Here is a 269-nt window from a genome sequence, read left to right as displayed (position 1 = left end):
AGTAATTAAGAAAATCATGACTCCTTCCTTTATACAAAGTTCAGCTCTGCCAGCAGACCAGAGACCGCTCTGCCAGGCTGGGGATGAATTTCCAGGGCTTTTAGTTGTTTTTTTTTTTTAAATAATAATTAATTCTGCGCTTTAATCCGGGCGAGGAGCAGCCCACCCCCTCCCCTTCCCGTGGGCTGCCCCGTTCCAGGTTTCCAGCCGGAGGGCGCTTCGCCAACGCCAGGTCCCTAATTTCGGCCACATGTTGCCGCGGGTCGGAG

Source organism: Apaloderma vittatum, unplaced genomic scaffold (genome assembly GCF_000703405.1).
Source record: "Apaloderma vittatum isolate BGI_N311 unplaced genomic scaffold, ASM70340v1 scaffold24684, whole genome shotgun sequence".
Classification (NCBI taxonomy): domain Eukaryota; kingdom Metazoa; phylum Chordata; class Aves; order Trogoniformes; family Trogonidae; genus Apaloderma; species Apaloderma vittatum.
Note: the sequence above shows the minus strand (reverse complement) of the source record.